Source organism: Garra rufa, chromosome 2 (genome assembly GCF_049309525.1).
Source record: "Garra rufa chromosome 2, GarRuf1.0, whole genome shotgun sequence".
Lineage (NCBI taxonomy): Eukaryota > Metazoa > Chordata > Actinopteri > Cypriniformes > Cyprinidae > Garra > Garra rufa.
In genome coordinates this window covers 35,821,113-35,837,616 of record NC_133362.1, presented here as the reverse complement: position 1 = coordinate 35,837,616, position 16,504 = coordinate 35,821,113, and the positions used below count along the sequence as shown (strand labels likewise).

Sequence of the window (16,504 nt, the reverse complement as noted above, 5' to 3'; positions counted from 1 at the left end):
GGGCAAACGTACAAAATCAGCAGGGGATCAAATAATTTTTTTCCCTCACTGTACAAACCAGTCAACCCATTCTGTAATGTATGTGAAACTAGTATGCTATATTATTATTTCCAAGGGTCAAGTGCATCAGGAAATCAGCCCTTTAAAACAAGAGTTGTTTGAGAAATAAATAGTTATTTTTTTCACCAGTTCAGAGAATGTTTCGTGAATATATTGAACATCCTCTTTTATCTTTTCCTCTGCATTTCCCCAACACTCCTCTAGTTTTCTGAACTTTGTCTTCAGCAGGCATTCCAGGTACACTTTGGAAACACTGTCGTAAGCTATTTTCACAACAACCTGTCAGGAATAAAGAGATTGTTAGAGAGTGAGATAAGGAGCTTGAATCTTTTTGATTGATTTTAAGGTCATGTACTGCATGTACCGTTTTGATCTCTAAGGCGGTATCAGGGAGAGACGCACACTGACTTTGGATTGCCTCCTTCAGGATATTAATTTGTCCATTTCCTTTCTTGAAATAACTTTCTAAATTTTCCTACAAATGGACATTTAAAAAGAAACAGGACTGTAAGTTTGATATAAAATGTGTTTTCAGTGTCCTTGTTGTATATTTGTAGTTCAGAGAAATAATAGAACTAAAATAATGCTAATAAGATTTTATGGATTTTACAATTATGTGGACTCAAATACTTCATTTTGCATGGACTTTTCCTCTGAACATATTATGATACAGACAAATGTCAAAACATACCTGTGCTATGTCGTTCATGATCTTTTGTACAATGGATGAAGCATTATCTTCCAGATCCTGTAGCATGCATTTAGTGCTTGAGTAGACATCACTGTTCTCATCTGGACTGATTTGTGCAGCATAGCATCTATAGTTAAAAAAAAATAATACTAAAGCTTTTACAATAAAACTGCAGAAAAGGGGCAAATAAAGGTTAACTGTAGAAAGTCCAATATAGGTAACAGCCAATTAAAGATGCACTAAAAAGCTATCTCCAAAAAATAAATATTTCTTAGCACAAGTTTTTTTTTTAAATAATATGCTCACAAGATAATTACTCTAGTTATAACAATGACATAAGGTTTGTCTCTCATGGTTGATGCAATATTTTAGCCACAAATGGAAGCCAAATATTAGTCACTTTATCTTAATATCCCCACAAATTCTTTAATTAGTGCAGATTTAAAGGGATAGTTCACCTAAAAATGAAGGAATGCACATGCATCGTAATAATCTCATGAACATGCAGCTTAGACTGACACGTCAGTCCTTTTTTTGTTTTCTTTGCTCGCAAAAAGTATTCTTGTAGCGTCATAACATAACAGTTGAACCACTCACATGGACTACTTTGGTCCTAACTACTTTTATGGGCCTTGAACGTGGTAGTTGCGCTGCTGTCTATTTAGGGGTCAGAAAGCTCTGGGATTTTATCAGAAATATGTTAATTTGTGATCTAAAGATGAGTGAAGGTTTTACATGTTTGGAATGACATGAGAGTAATTAATGACAGATTTTTCATTTTTTGGGTGAACTATCTCTTTAATTATACACTCTTACAGTTTCTGAGCCATGTGTTAGTTCATTACTTAAACATCATTAGTAAATACCTGAGTTCCATACAGGTGTTGATTATCCGAAACAGATACACAGAGTTTTTCTCTGTAAACTTTACTGTATTTTTTAGATGTTCTTTCTCAGCATCCACATACCTAAGAAAACACATATTTATACCCATTAAGTAGAATTACAAACCTCCCCTCTCCAACAACCAGACACAAAAAAGATCATAACTGGTTTAAAGGTGTAATTCAAAATAGAGAAACCTACTTCTGAACAAAACTACGCAGCTGTCCACTACAGAGTATTTGTACCGCATGCATCAAAGTCAGACCAACCTTTTTAGCATCTAAAATAGCACAATGTAGGATCTGTGAATACAAAACATGAAGTTAGCAATATATCATATTAAAATCCCCTGTGATGCCTTTAACATAAGAAAATAAAAATAAGTCTTGCTTCTCTCTCAGGGCTACCTTAATGACATCTATGTGCACACTCATGAAAGTTTCTTTTCTATCCATTGAGTCCTCATTATGTCCATGTTCCTGAGGATGTTTCAGGATGTTTTGTAGATTTGTGGAGATGTAAATCTGTGGCAGTTAAAGCGGGGCAGAGATACATGTGTGTTGTTACACATATCTTGTTATGGGTCCTTTCGTACATTACCGCAATATAAGTCAGTCAAAGAATTAAAATAAACTAAAGACCATCCATGCTATTTCAGAACACGTAATTAAGCTATTCTGTGAATGTGCAAGACATCCGTTTTTTTGGCTGCCATATCTAAAACAGTAACAAAGTGTTTATGAGTACTATAGTACTTGCAACTTAATGATATGATAAGAAATAGCAGTTGGCAATATAAAGCAGCATAGCGGACTGTTTTTGTACAGCTAAAATAATTGGAAGCGAATTACACTGGAAGCCTCGTACATTTAAGTTAGGCTACAAATGACCATGCCTGGTCTTACGTTGAAAATAAACTTCTTACCTGAAGTTTTTGCAGTAGTTTCTGCTTTGCTCTCTCAAACCCTCCCGTCAACAGCAGAGGATCGCACACCGTCAGTTTTGGTTCTGAACTGAAGCAGAAATTAGCACATATAGGCTACTGTTTAAAAGTTTGATTTGTAATGTTAAGGAACAAATTTTTGAGCAAAAATGAAAGTTATTTTGAAACTTTTCTGTTTAAATATAAATTCTAGTAATCAGTGTCACATGATCCCTCGGAAATTGTTCTAATATGCTGATTTGCTGCTCAAAAAACATTTCTTATTATTATCATAGTTAACAAATGAAAGCTGCTTAATATTTGTTACCCTGGACCACAAAACCAGTCTTACATAGCATAGGTATATTTATAGCAATAGTCAAAAATACATTGTATGGGTCAAAATTTTTGCCAAAAATCATTAGGATCGTGTTAAAGGGGTCATATAATGCGGTTTCTTGTTTTCCTTTGTCTTTGGAGTTTTACAAGCTGTTTGTGCATAGATAAGATCTGTAAAGTTGCAACGCTTAAAGTCTCACTACCAAAGAGATATTTATTATAAAAGTTAAGTCTCAGCCACACCTCCCTAAATGGCTCGTTCAAACACCCCCCCACTTGTCCACGTCACAGGGTGAGTAGATTAGCATAACACCGCCCATATGTATATGCACTGCAAAAAATGCTTTTCTTACTTAGATTTTTTGTCTTGTTTCCAGCCAAAATATCTAAAAATTCTTAAATCAAGAACGATTTTCTAGATGAGTAAAAATGATTGTTGAAATTGAGTGCATTTTTGTTTGAAACAAGCAAAATAATCTGCCGGGGGTAAAAAAAAAAAATCCTGTTTTCTGTTTGAAATAAGATTTTTAGCTTACCCCATTGGCAGATTATTTAGCTTGTTCTATGCAAAAACTCACTTAATTTTGACTTGTTTTTTCTGAAAACAAGAAAACGATCTTTACTAGTCCAGAAAATCCTTCTTGATTTAAGAATTTTTAGATATTTTGGCTGGAAACAAGACAAAAAAATCTAAGTAAGAAAAGTGCTTTCAGTGTGGAAAGAAAGAAGGCATAACTTTTACCGGCTGTAGTAGTGTTGCAGCCACCATGTTGTGAAGACGCAGTGTCCACACTGCGAAAGCAAAATACAACTAGAAATCAGTGGTTAAGTTATATTAACAACGATGTTCTGGAACAGTACAACGTAAATATTTGAGTGGGTGATGCTCATTTCATGGAGGACTGTTTCTTACAGTGCCAGCTCTACACAAAGGGTTCAGGCTAAAGTGGGGCAATTCCAATGTTGCAAGGACAGTCTGCACTTAAAGCCTGTAAGGAACGTTTTCATATTTAAAGAATTCAGTACTGACCATTCCGTTTTGAGCAGTATAGAGTCGTGCTTGTTGTTTCTCTTCTACGATCGCAAATGCAGACATGCTGGTATGTTTTCGTGATGTAACGCGACGCAACGCGACGCAACAGGTAAAAAGACAGTATGAGTTATTTTAATCAGTAGTTATGTCCCAACTGGATGCAACTCTGTCTCGTCGCACCAGGAAACAGCATCACAAAATGATAAGGGGTGTAAGGGGCATAATCACAATGCACTGTATAGCTGGTCAATCAGTGAAGACTTCATTATCCATCAACGAGTTTTGTAAAAATCTAAGCGTTTCAGAAAGGCAGGGCAGAGAGGAACAACAATAATGTACAGTAATGTGGAAAATAATATGTTTTTTGAACCTCAAACTGCATAAACACATTACATTACAACAAATACACCAAATAATGCTCTTTTTAGCAACATCATATGACCCCTTTAAAGAAGTAAAGATCATGTTCTATGAAGTTACTTTAATATCTGAAATTCAGATTTTCAGAACATTGATCCTAATTACTGGTTTTGTGGTCTGGCTCATTTTTGAGAAAACTGTGATTCTTTGATAAACAGCAAATTTAGAAAAAACAGTATATTTATTTGAAATAGAATTAACGTCTTTAATTTTTGGTCAATTTAGTGCATCCATTCTCTTCATCATCTTCAAAAACATAACGATCCCAAACTTTTAAACGGTAATGTTCAAATTTGCACAGCATACCTGAAGAACAGATCTTTTTTCCACATAATAAGGAAATAGATCTCTTTTACAGACAGATCTCTGTTTAGGAGCAGGTCCAGGTTGGTAAAGAGGTGACGGTTGTAGCTGTCCTTGAGATGATCTAGCAGCTCAGAATCTTTCAGTGCAGGTGTTAATCGAAGCACATCATCAAATATCATGCTCTGTGTTCTCATTAAAAAGTCCTGTATCTGCTTTTCCTCAGATTCCTGCAGTCTCTCTGCTGGCAGCTTGGGAAAGTGGTTTTCCACAAACTGATCTATTTCCTGAAGGAATTTATCGTGCCATTCTTGAGAGAAGGTGATTTTCGGCATTGCAGCTGGGTTTAATTGATCACTCAGAATTGTTCTGAGAATATGAAGCGCTGTCTCGCCACTCACTTCAACACCTGAACCAGACGGTATCTCATCGACTGTGCTTTTCTGTTCTCCTACTGAATAGATGTGCATGAATTACTTTTGAAATTTTAAACTGTACTGTAAAACAATACTTTTTTATTTCTTCAATATTACCCCCCAAAAATGTCTTAAAGTAAACAATTATTGCAATAAAATGGTTACTTTACTTACTTTACACTTCGGTTCCATTGGTAAACATTATTTTTAGCTACATTAGTTAACATAAACTAACAACAAAAGTTGTATCTTAACTAATGTTAACAAAGATTTATAAATATTGTACAAATGTATTGTTCATCGTTAGTTAATTTTAGCTAACAATAACATTAGACCTTACTGTAAGGTGCTATCAAAATGACAAAGTATTGTCTTACCATCTGTGGTCTCTGTGTGCTGTGTTGGTCTTTCGTCTTTCATTAGACGATATTCCTCATCTTTATTCTTGGATGTTTTTTTCTTCCTCCCCATCACTGACTTTAACCATTTTGACATTTTTGTAAGTGTAAAGTTACTGTATAGGGATTTTAGATCCTGCAGTCTGTTTGAATTAGATCTGGAAAAGTTAGCTGTTCTACAAGTGCACTATAGTAAATGTGAAAATTCAACCGTGATGTGTTGTTCTCATATATGCACAGGATATGTTTGTGGTTCATTTGAAGTGTAGGAAGCAGTTGCAGCAAGTTTAAGCAATGTCTCATATGAAATAAACATGCCACAATGACAGTGCTTTAAAAATGTATTTGCTACATCCTGATTTCTTAACTGGAGGTCAGTCTTTCACAGCGGTGTGGTAGCAATTTTCTTTGCAGAACTACTTTAGTTCAGCCACATTGGAGGGTTTGAGCAAGAACTGTGTGTTCAAAGTCCTGCCACAACATCTCAAATAGGTTTGATGGGGGGTTGAACGTTTTCACTTTTACTTTCAAATTCTTGATGTTGGTGTTACGTTTTACAAGAAAAGATCATTGCCTGTTGTGGTTACATCTTTACACCTTTCACTTTCTAAGACCAAAACGAATGCTACAAAGATGGATTATTATTTTGAATGAAAAGCACAACAATAAAAGAGTGCAATGACAAACTAGATTATAAAACGTTTATTAACAACAACAAAATAATAATAAGGTAATAATAAGAATTTCATCAATTATAGAATTTATAATAAAAAATAGTGCAAACACATGCAGAAATTATAAAAACAATATGTATATAACTCTATGTACATTGTGTATATAACTCTATGAAATTGGTTTATATTCTCCAATATTTATTATAAGTAAAGAAACCTATAGCGGTAGTTGTAGTACGGTATGACAGATCAGCTTAATTTTATATAGCTTTGAGTTATGATTATTGTGTTGAATATAATGTAGGATTAACAATGTGGCTTAAAGGAGAACTCCGGTGTGATATTGACCTAAAGTGTATTGAATCATGATACCGAGTGTGAACGTACCTTGCATATTTCATCTCGGCAGCTGTCCAACAGGCTGTCTATGAGAGTGAACAGGGCATCGGAAAAGCCATGTAAATAAATCACTGTTTTACGCCATTTACGAGGCACAAAGTAGCTCCACACTTCATCGGTAGACTTCCTAGGGCCCTGACATTTAAAACGAGACATTGAGAACTCAGAAAAAGCACCGGTAGTTTATTTACAAGAAGATTTATACAGACATCTTCCACCAGGAACAGAGCGGTGGCCGCCATCTTAAATCTAGTCACGATAAGTCGAGTGTCGAGCACGAAGGAAACTACAACCTGATACGTTGATAACCTGATAAATTCATTGGTGCTCGACACTCGATTTATCGTGACTAAGTTCAGGATGGCGGCGACCGGATTTTCTTTCCCAGGTACTGTCTGTATAAATCTTCTTGTAAATAAACTACCGGTGCTTTTTCTGAGTTTTCAATGTCTCGTTTTAAATGTCAGGGCCCTAGGAAGTCTACCGATGAAGTGTGGAGCTACTTTGTGCCTCGTAAATGGCGTAAAACAGTGATTTATTTACATGGCTTTTCCGATGCCCTGTTCACTCTCATAGACAGCCTGTTGTGAGCATCGGCTAACTGACCCCAGATTTCGGACAGCTGGACACAAACCGAGATGAAATATGCAAGGTACGTTCACACTCGGTATCATGATTCAATACACTTTAGGTCAATATCACACCGGAGTTCTCCTTTAATAAAGCATGAAATGTTCACATTTCCACATATACAGTCAAAACAAAAATTATTTAGACACCAGATATAATTTTTAGACTGTTCAATGATGATGCGAAGTGTTGCTATATGGTCTGTGCATGAGCGATCTTTCCTGAAACCTGCTTGCTGGTACCGCAGCCTGCTGTCTGCAGGCTCTTGGAGACGGTTAAGAAGATCTTACTGGGCACAGAGAGTATGGTTATCCCTCTGTAGTTGTTGCACTTCCTTAGGTCACCTTTCTTCTGGAGTTTCATTATGTGTCCCTCTGCCCATTCTGTAGGTAGTTTTTCATCATCCCAAATTTTCCCAAAGAGTCTGTATAGCATGTCGGTGGATGTGTTCATAGCAGTTTTGAGGGCTTCAGGTGGAATGTTATCAGGGCCAGCAGCCTTGCCTGGTTTTAGTTGTTTGATTGCAGCTTTTATTTCAGTTTTTGTTGGTCTGTCACATATGATTTTCAACTGTGTCTGCGCCATAGAAATGTGTGGTTTCTCGGCTGGTGGTGGTCTATTCAGAACCTCTTTGAAATGTTCTACCCATCTATTGAGCTGTTCTTCTGGGGTTGAAAGGAGTATGCCATTCTTGTCTATAATCGGTTTATTACTTTCTTGATGTGTCCCAGCCAATTTTCTGGTGATGTTGTACAGTTCTTTCATGTTTCTTTGAGATGCTACGAGTTCTGCCTCCTTAGCTAGTCTTTCCACCTGTGATCTCTTGTCCCTTCTGATGTTCTTTCGCACTTCTTTGTGGCAATGGTTATATTCCTTTAAGGCTGCTGTTTTTCCATATCTTGTTTTTGCAATATTTACTTTTTCCTTTAGCTGTCTCCTCTGCTGGATTTTGTTGAGGGTTTCTGGTGTTATCCAGTCTTTGTGGTTTTGCAGTCTTTCCCCAAGACGTCCTCACATGTTGAGGTCCATGCCGTTTTTAAGTTTTCCCATTCTTTGTTTGTTGTCCATTCGTTTTTATGAACAAGCTGTATCTCTGTATTTTTCTTTGAGAGTGTATCTCTGAACTCTTTCCTAGTTTGAGCATTGCTGAGGTAGTTAATGATAATGTTGAATGGAACACATCCCTATACATGAACTTCATTGACTTTGAGAAAGCATTTGACAGCCTAGACCGGACAACACTATGGCAGCTAATGGAACACTATGGAATCCCCACCAAGATCATAAACCTAATTAAGAACTCTTATGACGGCACCTCCTGTAGAGTCATGCATGCAGGCCAGCTTTCCCAGCCCTTTGAAGTCAAGACAGGCGTCAAACAAGGATGTCTTCTCTCACCATTCCTCTTCCTCCTCGCTATTGATTGGGTCATGAGGGAAACAACAAAAGGAAAGAGAAACGGAATCCAGTGGACACTGTGGGAGCAACTGGATGATCTGGATTTTGCGGATGATATCGTTCTACTCTCTCACACACATTCACAAATGCAAGAGAAGACTTGCACAAACTTCAACAAAACTTGGCCTTACCCCCAATACAACAAAAACAAAGGTGATCAAGATTCACTCCAAGACTAGCAACCCCATTACCTTAAACCAGGGGTTCTCAAACTATCTGGAGATAGGGACCCCTCATAGGGCAGAAAAAATTCCAAGGACCCCCTCATAACCGCAACACAAATGTAATAGCTAAATCGTGTGTGTGTGTGTGTGTGTGTGTGAGAGAGAGAGAGAGAGAGAGAGAGAGAGAACGATGGGAAGGGGTTGAGCAAGTAAAAATTAACTGCAAGAACACAGTGGAACACAATGTAAATAGTGCAAAAGGCTTTTATAGGTATAGTCCTAAAATGCAATGAAAATGCACTGATGCAATAACAAGCAATAAACAGAGAGAATCAAATTTTTGGAATGACTTCATGTGTTAGGAAAATATGTTTAACTGGTGTGTGTGTGGGGTGGGGGACAAGTAAAAATTAACCCTGCAGCAACACAGTGGAACACAGTGAATATAGTGCAAAAGGATTTTTGATAAGGATAGTATAGTGCTAAAATATAAAATACAATGACAATGCACCAATGCAGTAACAGGCAATAAAAAGAGAGTATGTTTACCCAGTTTAACAATTAACACTGCAGAAACATTGGAACACAATGAAAATAGTGCAAAAGATGTTTGCTAAGGATAAGTATAGTGCTCAGATATAAAATACAATGACAATGCACCAATTTGGGATTATCAATACTCGACCTTTTTAAATATTTATCCATTGTGGATTCTAGCCTAGTAACGTTAGGTTAGCGTTTTTATAGTGCTTTGACGGATTGACGTAATGTAACAACCAAGTTTCTATTGGCCCAGAATTAAAGCGGGGGGAGTGCTGAAAATAATGCGCCGGTTTAATTGTCTTTCATTCATTAGCTGGAGACTGATTGATACGGTGACGCATTGCTGCCACACACATATTTTTATTGTGACTAATTTGCAGAGCGGTACATCAGACGAACATGTATTCTGCATGATGGGATAGACAGTAGACAGGCTGAGTTGAGAAGTGGCTTTTCAGGGCCGCTCACGGACAAATGTTAAAGCATAAGCACTCTTTTCATGGAAAAAAAAAATCATTTATTTTTCATTTTTTAAACAGAACGAAATCATCATCATCATAACACGATCAAACGTGTGTCATTTTTCTTATTTATTTCTGATACTATTTAGGCCTACATTTTCTGTAAAATCAAACTTTCATCCAAATAATATTCAAAGTTCAGAGTCAATCATCTGATCATCTTAAATCCTCTGGGTCTGAGGGCAGATTAGTATGGAGATTAATCCTAATAAACAAGCCGCTACAATTGAAACACTTACATTAAAATTATTAAAACAGTGTATTTCTATATAACTCCAGCAAGATCTCGTTATTACGACATAGCTGAGTGGGAAAAAAGTAAGTGTGTGGCAGCAATGCGTTGCCGTAGATTGACGTAATGTAAAAGCCGAATTCTCATTGGTCTAACGTTTCACTCGCGGGAGTAATGACGATGGTCCCTGCACTTTCTCGGAGTTTGATTATATTTTGTAGCAAACTTTCCACGGACCCCCAGGAAGTGCGCCACGGACCCCACTTTGAGAACCACTGCCTTAAACAACGCTGCCCTATTGGAGGTAGAATTGTTTACCTAGGCAGTGTGGTGGACATAACTGGAGAGACGGATGCAGATATTAGAAGCAGAATTAACAAAGCAAGAGTGGTATTCAACATGCTCAGAAATATCTGGAGCTCAAAGAACATCTCTACAACCACTAAGATACGCATTTTCAACTCCAACGTGAAACGGGTGATGCTTTATGGGTCTGAAACATGGAGAACAACAAAACACACAACACACAGGCTGCAAACATTCACCAATACCTGCCTCAGAAGAATACTAAACATCTGGTGGAAAGACAAAGTGAGCAATGTGGACTTGTGGAGAAGAACAAATCAGGATCCCATAGATGTACAAATACAGAAAAGAAAATGGAGTTGGGTTGGTCACACTCTCAGAAAACCTGCCACAGACATCACCCGTCAAGCCCTGAGATGGAACCCTCAGGGGAAAAGGAAACGAGGTCGCCCCAGGAACAGCTGGAGAAGAAGTATAGAGGCAGAAATATCTGAAAGTGGGCTGAACTGGGGAGAGATCGAACAGAAAGCCACCAACAGAGTGAAATGGAGGTTGTTCGTCAGCGGCCTATGCAAGAGGAGCAAAGGGCTTAAAGAAGAAAAAAGAAAGATATAATTTTTGATATGCTTTTACTAGTGGATGCAGGAAATTTAGTTCATTTATGTAAGTGAGGATAGCTAAATAAAGTAAACTGTGACATGTTATACATGTCATATTTGATTACCATTTTATAGCCAATAAACTGTGATAATGTGAGAAATGTTGAAGGTGTCTTGATATATTTAGGCTTGACTGTAATTCATTTGTGATTTTTAAGATGAACAAACTGTGATGATGTGAGAAATGTTGAAGGTGTCTGAATAAATTTTGGTTTGACTGTAGTTCAAATTCTGTCATTTAGGCTGATGATACATGAGGCAACTTTATGATCAATTTTGCCAGGCAAATATTTTTGAGCAATCTTGTCTGGGCACTTTCCCATCACATTCCACAAATTTCTATCTAGATACTTTAGATTGGCTGACTCATGGGCCCTGTCTCTCACCTGGTTGCCCATTAATGGCATCTTTGCTCAAAGTTGCCTGGCAACATTGCTCAAAAAGTGTATCCTCAGCCTTACTCTTGTAGTAACAAACCTCTTTCAACCAGGATACTGGGGCCCACTAGGGGGCCTCAGCAAACTTCCAGGGTGGTTAAATTATAAAATCTTTATTAAAATGCTAAAAAATAAATACACTGTAAAATCTAATTAGTTGGGCTTACTTAAAAAAAAGCATGGAAACCGATTGCCTTAAAAAAACTAAGTAAAGAGAAATAGAAATAATATGTTGTACTGACAAATGCTCAGTTAGTATAGTTTACTTACATGAGAGTTCTAGCAACTAAAAAAGAACTGTAGGGGCTACTTGATCCTTTACTTAAGGTTTACTCTTGACTTAGTATAGCTACTCACTGACTCCCAGAGTGCATTGCAGCATGCATAAATTATGCAATTGGTTTGTTTTACTGTTGTTATTTTTATTTGCTAAATTTATTTACTGTCTTGTGTCAATAGTAGCACAACAAAAAGAGCAAATAAAATAATAAACTGGTTATTGTCACAATTAATAAAAATAATTAAAACTGAATTGTTACCATTGTTGTGATTAGCGTGCTGAATGTTGAAGTCTGTCTGTGACTTTAGCACATAACCACATATAGTTAATGATAATCTCAACCCAATTAGGTGTATCAAGGTGTTTATGAAAAACAACGAAATTTTAAAAGATCATTAGTAAATATTAAAAATATATAAGCTAATGATTTATTTAAATAGGTTGCCTTCTAAAAGCAACCTGCATGTTACTTTTTGTCCCTTAAAATCAATAATTATGATTCCATGTTGCATTGCTGCATCAAGAGGAACAAAATTACAATAAAATAAATGAAGTTCCAACTGCCCAACCAAAGGGACCATTAATCACTATGATGGTAGGTACAAAAAACATTTTATGAAAATTAACATCAATTTATGAAGTCAGGTTAATGTGATGTTCTTTCAAATATTTCAGTTGTATTGAAACAACATTCAAGATGACTTTGGGAAATAAGTGAATGTAAGTTGTGAAAAATAACTGCAGATTAACTATTGACCCACCTTAAAAACTTTTATTTTCTTCTTCTTTTTTTATTTAGGAAATTAGCAACATATTAGTGCACTGCTGCCTCTCACTGGTTTCTTAATGTCATTGGTTCCTTTGTGGCTACTTGAATATTTTAAGTAAGCGTCACTCAAAGCAGTAAGTAAATTGTTTTACTTGCATTGAAAGTAGCTGTAACTTAATACAACCTAGTAAGTATAGCAACTAAGTAAAGATAACTAAGTAAATCTAAGTAGGTAAACAATTGGATTTTACAGTGTAACCATACTGATATAAAAATACAAATAGTAAGAAAATATATTCCATTCATTGTAATTAACAACATGAAGAGCATTAAACATTACATTAAATGAAGATTTCCCAAACTGGGCTTCGTAAAGAAACTGCAGGGGGTTTGTGAGTTTAATGAAAAGATAATAATAATCAAATCTTTGTAATGTAAAATTAAAATAAATAAATCATTTTAATGTGTTTGAGAGACAAAAGCCTTCCATAGTCACTGAGTGATAATTCAAATAACAATTCACATGTTCAGTAGTTGATGTAGATGCAATGGTGAAACAATTCTTAAACCTGAAATATTTTTGTAAATCCAGTGGTCAAATGCTGTGTAGCTACCTGACTAATGACTAGTCTTTTTGTGAACATTGATAGAACATTTAACAGATGAAAAAAGCAATTAGGATGAATTAATATATTGTGAATAAATTAATGCTATTGTGTGAATATGTAATCTTAATACAAAAGTAACTGTAGCCTGATTATGAGTGTTTTAAAATGTAATATAATCTAATTACAAGTACTTAATTTTGGGAATCTGATTACGTAATCCAGATTACATGTAATAAATTACTACCCAGCTCTGCATATGAGTAACACTTTACAATAAGGTTTAATTTGTTAACAGTAGTTAACTACATTAGATTACATGAACTATCAAAGACAGATATTTTTTATAATTTCTAAAGCATTTACTAATCTTAGTTAATGCTGATTCCATCATATGTAAAGCCTGGATCACAAAAACAGTCATAAAGGTCAATTTATACACTTAGAAAAAAGCTTTCTAATGATGTATGGTTTGTTACAATTTGACAATATTTGGCCGAGATACTTTTATTTGACAATCTGGAACCTGAGGGTGCAAAAAGATCAAAATATTAAGAAAATCGCCTCTAAAGTTGTCTGAATGAAGTTCTTAGGAATGCATATTACTAATCAAAAGTTAAGTTTTGATATATTTATGGCAGGAAATTTACTAAATATTTTCATGGAACTTGATCTTTACTTAATATCCTAATATCCAAAATCATTTTGACCCACAATTTATTTTTGGCTATTGTTACAAATGTACCCATGCTACTTAAGACTGGTTTTGTGCTCCAGGGTCACATATACTAACAGGCTACATTATCAAAATCAAAATTTGTATCTGTTAATGTTTTGAGCCTGAGCTAACATAGACTAACGATGAACATCTGTATTTTTTATCAACTAGCTTTAACAAAGATGAATAAATACTATAACAAATGTATTGCTTATTGTTAGGTAATGTTAGTTCATGCATTAAATAGTTTTGTCAGTCTGATTTGCGTGTGGTGACATTATCTTAAGACAACATTAATTCTAATTCTACCTCAAAATATATATATATTTTTTTAAAATAGACTATTTGGATCACAGTTATGGGGTTATTTTTGTGTCTTTATTATTCAAACAAACATACTGTGTTTGAGAGTAAAACTAATTATTTTGTAATTAAAAAATAAAAGTTTGCAAAAAAAGTCTTCTTAAATCTCAAAAATAAAGAAATTGATAACAAAATTATTTGCAGTGCGTGTAATTTTTTTACAATCTTTAGTTTTCTTTGTGAACTTCAAACACTTTTCATTGCAAAACCACAAATGTTGCTCTCTTTTCTGCTGTCTTTTTTTGCGAGTCTAATTTTTTTTGTTCGCGAGTTGAAAAGTTTTGCTTGTGAGTAAAGCTGTGTCAGTGGGCGGTCTCTACCTATCAGGATGAAAGACCTTTTTCTATTGGTCACTCTCGATTGAAGTGACCACGCCCACTACGTTTCCCCGCAAGCCGCAACTGCCACCGCCGCCAGTCTGACTGAGGAGCGAGTTTCTATCAGCCATGGCAAACAACAGGTTGTTTACTGAGTTTACAACCATCTTAAACTCAGTGACAAGTGAACTTATGTAGTCTCTCTTCTCATGCTCACCAATTTACATACGTAACGTTAGCTAAGCCCGTCTGTAGTTCGGTGATACTGCTGAATAGATTTAGCTAGTATAGCTAACGTTAGCTGCCAGAGCCCCCAATAGTAATAAAGCGTCAGGCCATTATTTTCCTTGGAGGTGGGGGGGGTTAACTTAAACTAAAATATAGATCATGTTAGTACAGTTTTGATAGATGATGATTGTAATCAAGGTAAAGACCACCATGACCACCAGCAGGAGTCGTACAGTAGCGGTATCAACATTAAGTGACATGGTATCTGATGCACGGAAGGTGCGGCAGCAGTGACCATGATACAGTCCATCGGCACATGTCTCAAGTGTCACTGGCTCTGAGCAGTGGCATGTGCCAGTGGCTTCAGTGTGTCACATGCCATGTCTTTTAATGTTAATACTGCCTCTTGAGTCGTAACATGGAGTAACGCACGCCGTACAGGTGTCCGTTATTACTGATGCGCAAACACACCGTATATGCACTAACGTTACTCACTATACATATTTCTGCTTGAACACAGTTCAGTATATTCAGTTAAGTGGATGCTCACGCGTTTTGAAGAAGTTTGTCAGGATCAGTGGTGTTTATACATATGGGCATCAGACGCTCCAAAACACCCTTTTATTTTTTCATCTGTGAGGACCCAACTTAGCGATCTGCCAGGACCTTGCTCGCTAATCTAAAAATATATTTTTCTCTGGCTGCCTGGCGGATATCTCTGCATGGATGAAGGAACACCATCTTCAGCTCAATCTAGCTAAAACTGAGCTCCTTGTCTTTCCCGCCACTCCAACTTTACAACATGACTTCTCCATCCAGTTAGGTTCATCAACAATTACCCCATCGACTTCAGCCAGAAATCTTGGTGTAATCTTTGATGACCAATTGACTTTTAAAGAACACATAGCTAAAACTGCTCGATCCTGCAGGTTTGCATTGCACAACATCAGAAAGATCAGGCCCTTCCTAACAGAGCATGCTGCACAACTCCTCGTCCAGGCCCTGGTCATTTCCAGGCTGGACTATTGCAATGCTCTTTTAGCTGGTCTTCCAGCATGTACAATCAGGCCTCTACAAATGATTCAGAATGCAACAGCACGGCTCGTCTTCAATGAGCCCAAGAAGGCCCATGTCACACCTCTCTTCATATCCCTGCACTGGCTACCGGTTACAGCACGCATCAAATTCAAGACACTGATGCTGGCCTATAGGACAGCCACCGGCTCATCACCGGCCTACCTCCATTCACTACTACGCATCTACACTCCCTCCAGAAGTCTGAGATCCTCTAGTGAAAGACGCCTTATTGTACCACCACAGAGAGGCACGAAATCACTTTCCAAAACATTCTCCTTCAATGTCCCTGCCTGGTGGAATGATCTTCCCACCCCCATCCGAAACGCTGACTCCATTACTGTCTTCAAGCGACTGCTGAAAACCCATCTTTTTCGACACTATCTGACTATCTGGAAAAAAAAAAAAAAAAATTTTCTTCTCCTCTCTTTCCTGATCTTCCCTTTCTAGCCCGTACTCATCTAACAACGCCTGACATATGGTATTTTTGAGCACTTCCTATGTCGATCTGCCTCCTTAGGATGAATCATTTGTTGTATTCCCAATTGTAAGTCGCTTTGGATAAGAGCGTCTGCTAAATGAATAAATGTAAATGTAAATTTTTAACCAATGATTACCTACACCCGACTTCACTGGAGCTATACTCTATAAAAACTGAAA

The 16,504-nt window shown here is 36.6% G+C and overlaps 1 long non-coding RNA gene across 1 annotated transcript; it reads right to left on the bottom strand.

Annotated features, from left to right (window-relative positions):
• Positions 1-750: 750 nt before the first annotated feature.
• LOC141325843 (uncharacterized) lies at positions 751-1,940 on the bottom strand. The gene is made up of 3 exons (XR_012353845.1): positions 1,838-1,940; positions 1,618-1,719; positions 751-878 (listed from the first exon to the last, which is right to left on the bottom strand). It is a non-coding gene; the product is annotated as an uncharacterized lncRNA (long non-coding RNA).
• Positions 1,941-16,504: the final 14,564 nt, after the last annotated feature.